The sequence below is a fragment of the Piliocolobus tephrosceles genome, chromosome 20 (genome assembly GCF_002776525.5).
Source record: "Piliocolobus tephrosceles isolate RC106 chromosome 20, ASM277652v3, whole genome shotgun sequence".
NCBI lineage: Eukaryota > Metazoa > Chordata > Mammalia > Primates > Cercopithecidae > Piliocolobus > Piliocolobus tephrosceles.
Window position 1 is genome coordinate 19685273 of NC_045453.1, and position 13838 is coordinate 19699110.

At 44.4% G+C, this 13838-nt stretch overlaps 1 protein-coding gene and 1 pseudogene across 2 annotated transcripts in view; one reads left to right on the top strand and one right to left on the bottom strand.

Annotated features, from left to right (window-relative positions):
• LOC113225028 overlaps positions 1 to 2351 on the bottom strand; it is a 31929-nt pseudogene extending 29578 nt beyond the window's left edge.
• Positions 1605 to 13838, top strand: part of EYA2 (EYA transcriptional coactivator and phosphatase 2) — a 298967-nt gene continuing 286733 nt past the window's right edge. The window contains exon 1 of one of the 2 annotated variants that reach the window (XM_023192487.1): positions 1605 to 1958. The gene's annotated coding sequence lies outside the window, so the exon portion shown is untranslated. The remainder of the gene's footprint in view (positions 1959 to 13838) is intronic. The other variant, XM_023192486.2, reaches the window with a different exon arrangement.

The window sequence follows — 13838 nt, forward strand, 5'->3', positions numbered from 1 at the left end:
CCAGGAATGGTGAAGCCTGATAACATGTGCAATTTGCAGCCCCTATTCAAGAAAAAGAGTACAAAATTATGAGTCCAAGATTAGATAAGAAAATGATTATTTCTTTAAATTAAGAAAAAAAAAAAAACACAACAAATTCAAATTTTAAGAAGCTGAAAATTACCACAAACTATCACAAAATTCCCAACTCAACTTTCCTCCAAAATGCCAGTGGCCACCATCCTACTCAAGGGCAAGTTGGGGGTAGGGAATCCGAGTGGAAAGAGAGCAAGCTCTACTGCCTGCAGCCAAAGGTCCAAAGCAAAGGACTTTTGTAAGCTTTACATCAACAAGCAACCATCTGAACACTTTTCTAAGTCCCCTTAGAAAGGAGTCCAAGCAAGTCAGGGGCCCAAGAACTTAACCTCCATCAGCTTCCCTGTAACCTTACAACTGGAATTGAAGATTACGGCTCAAGAGCAAGGGCTTTGGAGTCAGCCAGGCCTGAATTTCATTTCTGGCTCAGTCACTTTCTGCCTCCTTTGAGCCTGGACCTGCTCATTTGTTCAATGAGTGTGCTGACAGCAGCTACCTTGGGGTCCCTCTTGGGGATTACATGAGTTAAGGAAGAGTTGGGCATTGGATGAGCTTAAGGTTGCAAGTATAAATATAGGCCACCCAGTTAAACTGGAATTTCAGAGAAACAATAAATGTTTTGTAAATATAAGTACATACAACCTATCACATAAGATATGTACTGTAACTGATTCCTCGTTTCTCTGAAATTCACATTCACCTGGGTGCCCTGTCTTTTACTGCACTTAACAAATGACAGTGGTTGATTTTGCTTTTGGATTGAAGCATCCTGAGTATCCCACAGTGGAATTCGTAGACATTAGAGAGTGGGTGACAGGGTAGGAAAGGCTGCATAGACTCCAATTAACACAGTTCATTGTCAGGGAGACCAAAAGGGGGGTGGCTATGAGAGGATGGAGTAAGTGGGGTGCCTTGATTTGCACATGTAGGTGGAGGGGTCTATACCTCTCACCTTCACTAAACCAGTTAAGCTCTTGAGACCTCAGTTTCCTTAGCTGTAAAATGGGTAACATAGGGGAGACCCCTGAACCGTTCTCACCTAAATACCACGCCAGTGGCACTTCCTCATAATTCAGATGTCACCTCCTCAGAGAGGTCCTCCCTGACTGCTCTAGCTAAAATGACCGCCTCTCCTCCACTCCCCAACAGCAGATATGTATGTATTTTTTTCTCCTTGTAACTGTAACGTTCTGAAACTGTCTTGCTTCTTTTCTTGGTTATTTGTTTACGGTTTGTCTCTCCGTGTGAATGTAAGTTCCGGGAGGGCAGAAAACTAGTCTGTCTTGCTCTAGCTGAGTGGTACCTGGCACAGTAGATGCTCAATATATTTTGAATGAATGAATGGGTGGTTGAGTGAATGAATGTTAGTGTCACTACCGAGGTCCTCTCTGAGCCGTCGTTCCTTTCACAGGGGTCATGCCTGGGTTGCAGGGAGGATGTGCTGCCCCGGGGAGGGAGGAGGTGCGGGGTGTCGGTGGGTGGGGAGGAGGCTGGGCCCTGGCCTCCCGGACCAGCGAGAGCGAGCGCGCTCTGCTCGGCTGCAGGCGCAGGAAGCGGCGCGGCGGCAGCTGCAGAGCCAGAGCCCCGCGCCCCGCGTCCAGCCGCCGGGTGTGTGCGCCCGCGGAGCCCAGCGTCGCGCCTCGGCGCCCCCACGCGCCCACGCAGCGGCGCGGGGACCCGGGCGGGGGCAGAGGGAGGGCCCGGCCCAGGGAGGGGAAGGGGCCGGTCCTCCCCGCGCAGGCAGCAGCCGCGGCAGCCCAGGAGGCGGAGGCAGCGGCAGCGGCAGAGACAGCAACGTGCCCGCCGCAGTCAGCCCGGCCTCTTCGGACCCGCACCGGCCCGCCAGCCTGCACCGCGTCGCGGCGCCCTCTCCACTGCGCGCGGTGAGTACCGCCCGCGGCGCCGACCCCAGGCCGCCCGCCGGGATTCGCCGGGCGGGGTGGGGGTTGTTCACCGGGACCCCCTCGCCTTGCGCCTCTTTCCGCCACTCGCCGAGCGGGGCCTCCGCAGCTGTCGGGGCGTTCTGGGGCGCACGGGCCTCCCAGGGTCACGAAGGCACAAGGGCAGAGGGGACAGCAGTAGAGCCCCCCTCGGGAAAGGCTCTCCCAGGCTCCGGGCCCCAGTTTCCCCATGCGTTTTGGGGCAACGACCCTGAAGTTTGCTCTCCCGCGCGCGGGACAAGTGCATGGCGCGCAGGCGGTGTAGACGCGGCTGGGTCCTTGGCGTTTAGTTCGATTTATGGTCCCGGAGGTTCGCGATAAGGGGCGCTCCCCCATTCCACAAACTCAAGCCCTCAGGTAGTGTTTATGGGGTAACCAAGAAGCAGAGCCAACCGCTGGAATCCTGGGATGGGGCTGGAACGGCCCGCTGAGCCTTTGCCTTCTGGCTATTGATACATTTCTTTTCAAAAGTCCATTTGCGCTCGGCCCGCTCTGGTCCAGGTCTGGGGCTTTGAACCGGGGCAGGGAATCCTGGCGCCTGCTGCGAGGAGAGTTGAAACTTAGAAAAGTTTGCATTCGAAGGGTGTTTAGAAGGCGGCAAGGGTTTCGTTGTAATGGGAGAAAGTGGGAAATGGAATTGTTTTTTAGTCATGAAGTCTGGAGGTTAAACGGCCGGCCGTGCTGGCCCAAGCTCCTTCAGTATATTCCTGCCTCCCCCGCCCCCCGCCAAATAAATAGTTTATAAACTCAAAGAATACTAGGAAAGCGTGACTGGTGAACGTACCACCCCTATCGCAAAATCCTCAGTGCGCTTTTCTCAGCTGTTGAACTGGAAGCGCCTTTTGCAGTGCGAGGTTCCTACTTCCCCGAAGCCGAGACTGAGAGTTGACAGCGTGCACCCTGCCGCGCTCTGAATTCTTTTTAAAAAGCAAGACTGATGCTGGATCGGTCTTTTTATGGATACCCTTTTCTTTTCTTTCCCCTTTCCCCGAAATGCTATGTAATCTTTAATTACTTTTTAAAATATAACGTGGAGGTATAAATCACCCCCTGGTAAGGGGTACCTTTTAATTACGAGGTGCAGTGGAAGAGGTGAACATCGGAGTCTAGCCGTTAGCGAGGGTGGAGGGGCAGGGGGATGATTTACAAACATCATGTAAGAATTTGAGCACTGAATTATGTTTGAGTTAGGGAGATCCCTTACAAAGGAAATTATAACCAGTGGACAATTGTATTTCAAGCCGAATCTATTAATTTCATGAGCCGTTTCTTGATTGAGTGAAATGTCTGTGACCATAATAGATACAGAACTAGTAAGCACCTTACCAGACTATGACCCATTTGTTACCAACTAGCATACACGTATAACCATCCTGCTTACACACAAAAAAAGAGTACACAAAGAAAGGGAAACAGGGAGGAGACAGAGAACCTCTTTTTCAAAATAATGTTTGTGAAAGAATCTTTCACAATTTTACTCGATAAATGTTCCTTTTTTCCACTTTTCTTTCTTCATCACCTTAAGCCCCTTCATCCTTTACATATCTCTGCATTTAGACACTCTCACGCTTGGGTAAGTTCTTCTATAATTTATATAACAAATAACAAATGAGAGTGGTTTGAATCTTGCTTTTGACTAAGCATTAAATCGTGTTGGTATTAAAAAATCTCCTTGCCTCGTAGGAAACTCTTAACTTTTGCCGTTGTGAATAGACCAATGTGGTTAGGTCCAAAAGAGCCTGAACTTTTTTTACTTTAAAGCAATTTATATGTCCCCATTCTCTTGTAACTTTAGCTTCACAATATTATTCACTATTTGATCTGAAAGGAATTGGCAGTTTTCTTTTCTGTCTTAAAATAGCTCACCTGGTGCAGTGACCATGTGTAGAAGAATACTCTTATCAACACATAAATCAATTCCCCAATATCAGAAAACTAAAGGAAATATAAAATAAAATAAAAAGATGTGTATCCGAATACTTTAGGATTTTTGAAAAAGTTTTAATCGTGTAAGTTTTAGAATCTTCTTTTCATGTCTTTTGTGTTGCATTAAACACATCATAAAAAGGTATGATTTGTTGACTTGTTATAGGATTACCATTTGGCAAAAACGCCCAAGACACGCTGTTTCAAATATGTGGTATTACTTCTGCTTTAAATTGCATGTAAGAGATTGCAAACCTTGTTCCAGATGGATAAATTGATAAAATGCTAGCTGCTGTTGGGAGAATGGAAAAGCCCTCAGCAAAAAGACTCTGTGTTGTAACTAAGCACATTTTGAATTAGGGTGAGCAAGCTATGGAGACCCCAGGCATTTGTGAAAAAATATACACAGTCCAAGCACGTCCACTTTAAGACGTTGTTGGATCCTCCATGACAAGATGACTCCTTTCCCACAAAGAAGAAACCGTTTCCTTATTTTTTCAGTTACTTTTCCAAAGACAACTTGCGTCGGGCGCTAGAGACCAGAGTTATGCAGAAATCCAACTGTAACCAGCTCAGAACGAGGACTCATTCTCGCTCCTTCCACCAGATGTTTTTTAGGTGTCCTCAGCTGGAATGCCCAGTTTGAAACTAATTAGGCCAGCAATAAACTCCTTGTATAATAAAATCGTAGGCTGTAATGGTGAATAAGTGAGGTTCCAAGCCACTTATGACAGATGCCTTTCTGGGCAGAGAGAGAAGAGAGCCTGTGGCTGTCAGGAGAAAATGAAGGGAGTGGAGGTGCCTTCTTTAGACACATGTCTTTCCTAAATATTCATGCACATGATCTCAGTGTGGAGGAGTGGAAGTTGTGACTGGGGTAGAGTTTTGTCTTTGCTGGGCAGGCCTTCTTCACATAAAGATGCTTGGGGGAGAATAAATTATAAGTATTAGGCAGTGTCTTCAGGTCTTAGGTATATGCTGTGTGCTTGTGTGCAAAGGCTTGGGGAGAAAGATTGGTGTCATGTGTGGGGCAGGGTAAAAAACTTAACTGCTTCCCACCTGGGCGCAAGATGAAAAGAAAGAATGCCTGGCCAGACATAAATTCCTTGGGAGAGAGGAGAACCTGCTTCCCCAGAGACTTTTGATAAAGGGAGAATTTGCCTAATGATGCGGTTCTCCTTATCTGCGAGGTTTGTGAGGGCGAAGGAGTTGGTTAGTCTGTTACCTCCAAAGACTGGACTTTCTGACTGTTACTAAGACTGTGTTTTGTTGGTGGAAGGAACCGGGTTTTTTGGGTTTTTGTTTTGTTTTTTGTTGTTTTTGTTTTTGTTTTTTTAGTTAACTGTTCTGAAAAAGGAGTTGGTAGACTCTGCTCAAAAGGAATCTCTTCACAGAGAATTAATCCCAGAGTTAAGAAAACACAGCCTGTTGACTGAAAACACACACACGCACACACACCACAATTCCTCACTCATCCCAATCCTCTTCCCTGATCTCCATCCCCCAATATCGTAACAGCTTCCTGAACGGCCCACTTCTCCCCCCATCATTTGTGGCAGTTCAAAGGGTCCTGAACATCCAAAACAAAAAGAAGATTCTGGTAAGAAAACAATTAGCAGAGAATTCGCTGGAGACAATGCTTCATTTTCACTGTTTGAAGAACGTAACTGGCCTAATGGTGTTTGACTAACACCCTCTTCTAGTCAGAGCAGGATAAACCCCCTCACCAGGTGGCAAAAACTTGAAGTGACAGTGACTGAGGCTGCAGACCCACTTGTGTCATTGTAAATGAATTAGAGGGGCAGGACCTTGTTCTTTACGCACGCTATTTAAAATCAGTTTCAAGGTACCTGCCAGGTGTATTTAGAGGAAAAGGCATGAAGGAAGCCAAAGGCTTATACATTTATTTTTAGTGCATATTTCTTTCTGTTCATTTTCATCCTATTGGATTCCTTTGTCATTTCTCTGACTTGCAAATTATATCCTTCTGTTTAATAGTAACGATGAAAATAGCTGTTGTTTATTGAGAACTGGTATGCCAGGCCTGCAGTCAGCTCTTCACGTGTATTTTTAAAGTCGATTCTTGCTGCAACCCTTTGAGTATTATTATCATCATTTCAACTTTGTTAACAAGGAAACTGAGTCGCAGGTCAAATGACTACCACAGGGCCAGACTGAGTGAAAATGAAATCTAGGCTTTTGCTTCTCTGCAAAATATGCTTTATCCATGTGCAGTACAAGCTTTGGCTCAAAACAGTTCTGCTATCATTTCCTTTGAAGGAAGACGCTGAATTTGGATGGTTTTACATGTGCAGAACACAGTTATTTTCTGAATCTGCCCTGACGTTTTTTGCCCCTGTCGTTTGAAATGGGGAAACAAAATCGTATTAAATATTTAGAAACACAGATACAAACCTCTGCGAGCCATGACCCTTAGCCGGTTGGGTTCTGTAAAGGAAAATGACAGTTTATTTAAGGGCTAATTTGATTTATTCCTTCGATACTAACGCTACGCGTTTCAGGTCCTAAAAAGAGTCAATAAATTTACCGGCAGTGGAAAGGCCCTAAAACATTACGGTAGGCACAGCCCAAGTCAAGTTTACCGGAAGGTGCTGGATCGCTATGGGTGGGTGTTGTTTCGGGGTTAGATTTTAAACATTTGGAGAGCAAAGAATAATTTGGAACAGGTGGTGCCGAGAGTCAGGTAGCCGGAATGATTTATCTTTGCCTCTTTGAACGTTAAGGGAGGCCATTGGTTGCCTGAATCTGGAACCAGCAGGCTGCAGGTCAGTGGGGGCTGAGAGACGCGTCTCTGGGACGAAATTTGGCAGGATCCAGGGGCTTCGTCAGCGCTGTCATCGCCTTTGGATGATAGTAGTCAGAACACAGTTGTGCCTGCTCGTGCATTTTTGAAAAGTCTGCCTCTGCCTTCAGATATACGCAGAAATTTAAAACAGGAGCTTAGATGTGCCACAACGCCAATTTAAACATCTTTAAAAATGAACAAAGTATGTAATCGAGGTTAGAAACTCTTTTGTCATTTGGTATCAATAGTGTTGTGTCAGTAATGTGAAAATGTGTGTAATTTCAATGGCATTGGACTTTCTTTTTTCTTTTTGAGTATCTAGTAAAGTTACATTTTTTGAAAGTCTGTGTTCCCAGATGTAATAGATACGAACGTGTCTACTCACAGTCATTCAGAGGAGAATTGTCAACTCTCTGCTAATGTAACTAAAGGAAAAATGATAAAATCAACATATTTTTCCCCAAAGAATGAGGAACTGGAGGGTTTAACTACTGTATATGGCAATTTACTTTTGTCTCGCATCGGCTAAATCTGTCAGTTCCCCTTTCTTTTCTATTCATCTCCCAAGAATGGCCTTTCATAACTGAAATATACAGTGTATTAGCCAAAAGACATTTTAATTTTATAAAGAAAACTCATGCCAGAGACAGCCGGGTCTGTTGCAACCATTATTGTTTCTGCAGCGTGCATAGTTTGGGTTTCATGGTACGATGTGGGTTTGTCAAGAAAGAAAATTACAGCAAGGAGCTAGGCTGAAAACATATACACTTCTGTTTAAGAAATGAGAAAAACACAGAAAAATTCCACACAGTAATTGCTTTAACGTGAGTTTTAAATGTCATTGTTTGACTTATGTCAAAAAGCCCCTCTTAGCTAATTCTCACATACTCTGTTACCAAATATCTCACCTTAGAAACGGCAAACGTTGGACTTCATTTGGATGATCTTTGAGGCTTTTAGAGATATCCTTAGTCCTAGTGGAAACATTCCAAATTTTTAGATTGTGCAGGCCATTTTTTTTTAAGGTTACTTAGATATCGATTTTATTTTCTTGACCCAAAATGAGAAAACACGGGGAATTCTCAAAAGCTTTTTACAGGCTGCTATTATGAGAAGAGAAGCCAAACCAACATGTATTAGGTCATGAGCTTGAAGTGCATAAATAAGCCCTATGAAGGTCACCAAAACAGGGTGAAAACCACTAGTTCTTGTCACCTTGGCCAACTCTGCATTCCTGCCTGTTAGACATGTTTGGTTGAAGTGGACACAGAAAGCGGGTTTCTGAGCCCATGGTTGAAAGATCTCAGTTGACTTGGGTCCTGAAGGTGTCCTTGTGGTAAAGGGAGATAGGAAGGCTGAAATTCTGGTTTCCTCCCCACGGCTCCCTCTCACAGTTCAGGAGAAAAAGCAGGTTCTGGGGCCATCTTTTACTCCAAAGCAGATGTTTCCTACCTGGTATTTGGATATGCGGAAGTCAGAAGCTGAAAATGAAATGAAATGAAAATGTTCCTTCTGGTCAGTTTCTTCACCCCCCATTCCCCTCCTATAGCCATTTTGTGGTTAAGGTATTCACGGTTTCCAAAACAAATTTTTGTTCCCACTGTGTTTTCTAGCATTTAAGATGCAAGGTATAAGTACACACCTCTAAATCTTTATTGATTGGCAGCTTCCTGAAATACAGAGTCAGAGAGCGTGTCCACCGTGTCCTGAATTTGGTACCAACCCAGGTGCTGATGGAAATTCACGTAGGGAGAAAACGTCCTCTTCGGAGAGGCAGGGTGTCAGCGCAAAGAGGTTATTTTCTTTTGTGGGTGTGTATTATTTGCACATATCAGGACTTTTGTTTCAGGGTGTTCTGGAAACATTGATCTCTCCAGCAAAGGTCTGCGTGTCCTTCTTGGTTGGGAAGGGGGTGGAGAGGAAGGAGCCTGGAGGAGAATCGTGTACCTCTGGCATTTTGTGTGGCTCCTAGAGTAGAGGGACGCCTCCGCTGCTTGGAAGGTGTCACACGGTATAACAAGTTGTGACTTGTGCCTGTGTTGTCAGCAGAGTTTTAGCCCCATCCAGACGTGAAAAAGAATGGAGCCCCGAAGATGATTCACCTCCGGTCTGCGATGGGCCCAAGCTGTCCAGTGCTCTCCTCTTGCTAAATAGACCGTACTCCCTGGAGGAGTTAATGGCTGGGGTGTGGAGAGGCGGGGAGGGGGGTTAGGAGGGGAGAAAGAATGTCTTAAACTCAGCAAATGTTTAAAACGCTCAAAATGTCTCAGCATTGCTCAGACACCTACAAGAAAGATGAAGTGATAAAAGGGCATAGAATCAGGCTTTTTTGAGGGGGAAGCACAGAGAGGTTGGGGGGATCGCTAGAGGTTTGATCTAGCGTGGAGAATTTTTCTAACACCTTGGGACCCCCGTGGCACCTTGAGGAACCCGATTTTGGAAATGCCTTCCTGTAGTTCCTTTGTGCTTATTTTTAGTGAATTAGTTTTGGGGATTTTCTTTTGTTTTTAAGAAAACACAGAGTTGTAAGACTTGTTTGGGAATCACAGGTTTTATTCAATACTTATTATTTATTGAATATTTATTATGCCCCAGGCACTGTGCTGTGGAAATACTTTATATGTACTCCAAATGGCAGTAGATGGAACGTGCTGTTGTTATTATTTCTATTTTACAGATGTAGAAACTGAGTCTGGAAAGTAACTTGTCCAGGATCACATGGCTTGTGCCAGAGCCAGGATTAAACCCAGTTTGGATTCCTAACCACTAGGATATCCAGCCTCCTCCCTTGGTGTAACAAGAACTTCCATTTCTCCGTCTGTCTGCCCTGGAGAGCTAGATTTTAAAGTCATTTTCCCCTTGCATTGCCTTGTAGATATTTATTGATGGTCAGGTACAAAAATCAGGTTGAGAAAGTAAGAGACGCCAGCAGATTCTCACAAGATTTTGAATCTGCCCTTGTAGAAATGAAAGAATGTTTCGAACTGGGCGGATGGAAATGGTGGTAGCATCGCTGCAGTTAGTGGCCTAAGCCATTGCCTATGGCTGCTCTTGCCCTGTAACCGCAGAGTTAAACAGCCGTACTACAGAGACCATATGGCCTGCAAAACCTAAATATTCACCATCTGGCCCTTTACAGAAAAAGTTTGCTGACCTCTAAGCTATTGCAATATGACAAGACAATCTTTGTAGACCAGAAATAACATGCACTTGGGACATTTCGTATTCCATTTCAATAATTTATTATTATCAAGTGCTTCTGATGTGCTTGACACATTGCACAGTGATAGGGGAAAATTACAAGTGCCTTCATTCCTTCATCCATTTACTTAACAGCACTTATTTAGCTGTGTTCTGGGCTATTTACTGGAGAGCCAGAGGTGAGAAGGACCAAATCCAGCATCTCCGGTAGGAGGATCCCAGTGTGTTCTCACCAGTATCCCATGGCCTCTTTTTTCCTGAGGGTGCAGAGGGTGTTGACATGACTTTTTGAGCTTTCTAATGTTCGAGCAGCAGAATGGAGGAAATGCCTCAGTCTATACACCCTCACCCACGAAGCCATGCCTGCTTCAGTAAGAGCAGTGCCGCGGCTTCTGCACCTAAAACCGCTCGAGGCATATGGGACTTACCAGTGCCTCAGGCTCACTGCAGCCGACAGCAGCTCTCTGCTTCCCTCAATGCGTTGTGCAGAATGAGAAGGAATGTAGAGAATCAGACTTCCCGGACCTCAGCCTAGGTCCTGACTTTCAGCCTCGAGACTAAGAGCCTGAGTCCAGGAGCCAGGCTGCTCAGGTTACACTTCCTCTCAGTATTCACCTACTCCTGCGTTTAACTTGGGGGTAAGTTACCAGACTTTTCGGTGCCTCAGTTTCTTCATCTGTAAAGCAGAGTGAGTAATAATGCACCTTCCTCAGAAAGCTGTCGTGGAGATTGAGTTAACAAACATGGAGTGTTTGGAACTACGGCTGGCAAGTGGTATGAATTATATCAGTGTCAGCTACGGTTATTATTATTATTTATGAACTTGACCTGAAGCAAATTACTTAGACTCTTTGGGATGATAATAGTAGTAGTAACAATAATAATAAAGTAACTTTCATAGGGCCATTGTGAGAATATAAATGAGACGATACATGGAAAACACTTAGCTTTGCTACACTGCCTGCCTACATTGAATGTTCTATAAGCTAGCTTTGAGATTACGGGGAACCGCACACTGGGTCAATGCGATATCTGGAAGCTATTGACCAGTTGAGTCATTTCAGGTATTGAGAGAATGTTGGACAGTGGTTGATAGCACAGGCCCTGGACTCAGACAGATCTGGTCTGAGCCTAAGTCAGTCCATCACTCACAGACTGCCATCTCCGGCAGGGGTCTGACCCTCTCAATGTCCCAGACATCGGGACAGCAGTTACTCATCCTGGGGTGGTGGGGAAGCTTAGAAGAGTGACTGGCACACACAGAGCACACAGCAGGGTGTTTGGCACATAGTAAGCACTCAATAAATGGTAGCTTGTACTATTATCACCCCCATTTCTTGGTGTACCCCCACCCCCAAGAAAGCACTGAACATTAGTAAATTTTCATTTGAAAATAAAAGAACACATTTTAAAACTGCCAAACAGATTTAAAATAATGTTCATTAAGCAAAATTAAATATTCTATTAAAGCCAGACTTTGGGCTCAGACCAAATTTTTATAACCCAAGCTTCAAGGCCAGGGAGTCCCCAGCCACAATGGGGACATTGTGATCGAACTTGAGACTTCAACGCTGCTATTGAGCAGTCTTTGAAATGCACGTTTCCCCTGAAATAAAAGGGAAGTAATGGGAAGGAAAAAAAATGAGGTTCTTGCTCCCCTCAACGAGCCTTAATGAGTTGAAAAAGAAAAACAAAATATTTCTCATTTTTCTCCTGCTACTCGATCCTGCCAAAGACGCATGGCCCCTCCTAACCCTGGCTTTGAATGGTGCCTACTCAGAACCTTCCAGATCTGATATGCTATAGGAGCAAACCTAGTCTAAGTTGTAACATTGTAGTCTTCACCAGGTTTTACAGATGGCGGAGTGTATCACTGGGAGTCCAGAATGGGGAGCCCAAATTCCTAGGTTCAAGTCCTAGTTCTGCCTCAGTTTCCCTATTCACAAAACACAGACAGTCCACCTACTGCATAAAGTGGTAGTGGGAGTCTGGAAGGGTTAGCTCTCCCCATGGATGTTTTAATCTTCTACTGTTATCTAATGAATGAAACTTGCCCTGAGTTCTGGGACTTTGAAAAATTAAAGTATACAGGTATGCCTCTGAGAGTTATAAATAAAAAACAATCTAAATATTCAGGGAGGAGAATGGAGGAGGGAAGAAGGTGACATAAAAATGGCTCGCAGGACTTATTATGTGCCAGACAGCAGACACTTTAACAAAGCTCATTTAATCTTCTCAAAAAAAAAAAAAAAAAAAAAAATCCATGATATAGATGTGTCCATTTAACAAACGTGGAAACTGAGACTTGGACAGATCGGGTGACTGCCCAGCAGCGTTCCATTCCAGGTTTGTCTGACCCAAAGCATGGGCCTGTTGTACCACATGACCCACAGCTCTCCTGGAACAAGGTCATAAACAATCATGGTGGACTGGAGAGATTTCCCTGACTGACCAGTTACTTATGATCTATTCTTCCATTTCAATAGCATCCTTCATCCTCCATGAGCCTGAGTTTCTGTGGCCTTTTACCCCACATTCCATTGAGAACCAGTGGATTTTTTCTTGAACAGCAAATGGAAAAAGTAACGTAAGTGGGTTGCAAAATCCTTTTCTGGATGAAATCCTTCAAGAATCCCTGCCATTTCTTGCCAACCAGAATGAAGTGACTTCCTCCTCAGACCAGGCCAGGCCCTTGGCTGTGGTGCAGGACCATAGGACAGAGTTGACTGAGGCTGGGCAGCTCCTGGAGAGGGTATGGGGCCCCCTCTATCACCAACCTGCTGTGTGTCTTTGGGCAGATCACAAGAGCCCTCTGAGCCTCAATCTCCCCATCAGCCCATGGAGCAGACGTCTTCTGTATAGGATTTGTTATACAACTTAAATAAAATGACAATGGAATTCTTAGGGTACTGTGGAATTGGACCCACTCCCAGGAGTACTCAAAGAAAGGGGAGAAAATGAAATTTACTTGCCCCTGGGCATATTCCTTACTGTTCTTTAGGCAGTTACCGTTTGGAGACTTTAGGCATTCTGGAAGAATCTCTTAGTCTCTGAAGGGCACACTTCTTTTTAATGATGTGGGCACTCTTTCCACATTAACTTGAAGTGCACATGAACATTTTTTTTCTTTAGAGTTCTGTCTCTATCTTATTATGCATTTGGAAAAGATATAAAAAGCATTTCAAACAAAAGGTTTCACAATCTTTTACTGCTTAAGACAAAAATGGTTTAAAAACCAAGTCCATCAAGTAATTAATAGCAAAAGTGGCACACAGCCATGGCAGAGTTCATGAGGAAAGTTTCAGAAACGCGAATCTGATGATACGAAGTTTCCCCTGTGATCTATTCATTTAAAATAAAGTATTTTAGTTTTAAAACTCATCCCTGCAGGCTGCCCACAACAAATTCCACCCAAATACCCAGAACCTTTTACTAACCAGGATTGCAATTCTACACTGTTTTCAGGGGAATAAAATGAAACAAATGCAATGTCTTAGGGACATCGGTAAAGTCATCTCAGAGTACATTCGTGTCCAGGCACATCTAGTCTGTGTCTTGTGTCTTTGAAAGAAGAATAACTAACCTTTGGATGACTATAATGTTGATAAAAAATAATCGCTGAGTGCTAACTTTATGCCGGGATATGTTCCGAAGGATTATAGACATTAACTTATTTATTCCTCACAATAATTCTACGATGAAAGTACTGTTACTATTCCCAGTTTAAGTGAGAAAAGTAAGACACAGAGAGGTTAAGTGACTGGTTCAAGGTCACCCAGCAAGTGCAGGGGTAGAGCCAGGCTTTGTATGTGGGAGTATGGTTCTAGAGTTTGTCCTCATAACCCCTGACTTCCCTGATTCTTGAACCACCATTAAAAAAATTAAACTCT